The following is a 777-nucleotide window of genomic DNA, read 5'->3' as shown; positions in this document are numbered from 1 at the left end:
GCGCGCGTGGCAGCGTTTGCGCGCGCGCGCAGAGCAAAATCTTGCGCGCGACAGTGTCTACGCGCGCGCGCAGAATAAAATACCTCGCGTGTACAGTAAGTGGCGCTCGTGGACCTTTTGTCCACATTATAACACCATACTCCACTGCATTAAATAACTCTCCTCTATCAGCTCCTGCGCTCAGCGAGTCTCACTGTAACACCCATCATCACCACCAAGCCCTGCTGTCACCCATCCCTACCCCCCCCATCCCCCAAACCTCCCTCCTCTCACCCCTCCCTCTCATCCAGCTCTCTCTCTCTCTCTCTCTCTCTCTCTCTCTCTCTCTCTCTCTCTCTCTCTCTCTCTCTCTCTCTCTCTCCTCTGACTCCATGTGTAGTGAATCAGGCCTAGGCGGTTGCCAGGGATTTCACCGTAATAAATACTGCAGTCAAAACAGCTGGAGGCGGAGTGGGGTGGGGTAGGGGGAACTGTGAGGATTCTGTGTGGAGTAATCACATTCACATGCGCGCATACACACACACAACCACACACACACACACACACACACACACACACACACACACACACACACACACACACACACACACACACACACACACACACACACAGACCCATATGCGCGCACATACACACACACACACACAAACACACACATAGCCACAGACCCAAATACACACACACGCACACGCACACGCACACGCACACGCACACGCACACACACATCAGGAAGCAGCCAACGTACAGAACAACCTTCTCAGCCCGGGTCAGCTGTAT

Source organism: Engraulis encrasicolus, chromosome 10, assembly GCF_034702125.1.
Source record: "Engraulis encrasicolus isolate BLACKSEA-1 chromosome 10, IST_EnEncr_1.0, whole genome shotgun sequence".
NCBI lineage: Eukaryota > Metazoa > Chordata > Actinopteri > Clupeiformes > Engraulidae > Engraulis > Engraulis encrasicolus.
The sequence above is the reverse complement of the archived record's forward strand: the minus strand, read 5'-3'. Positions refer to the sequence as shown.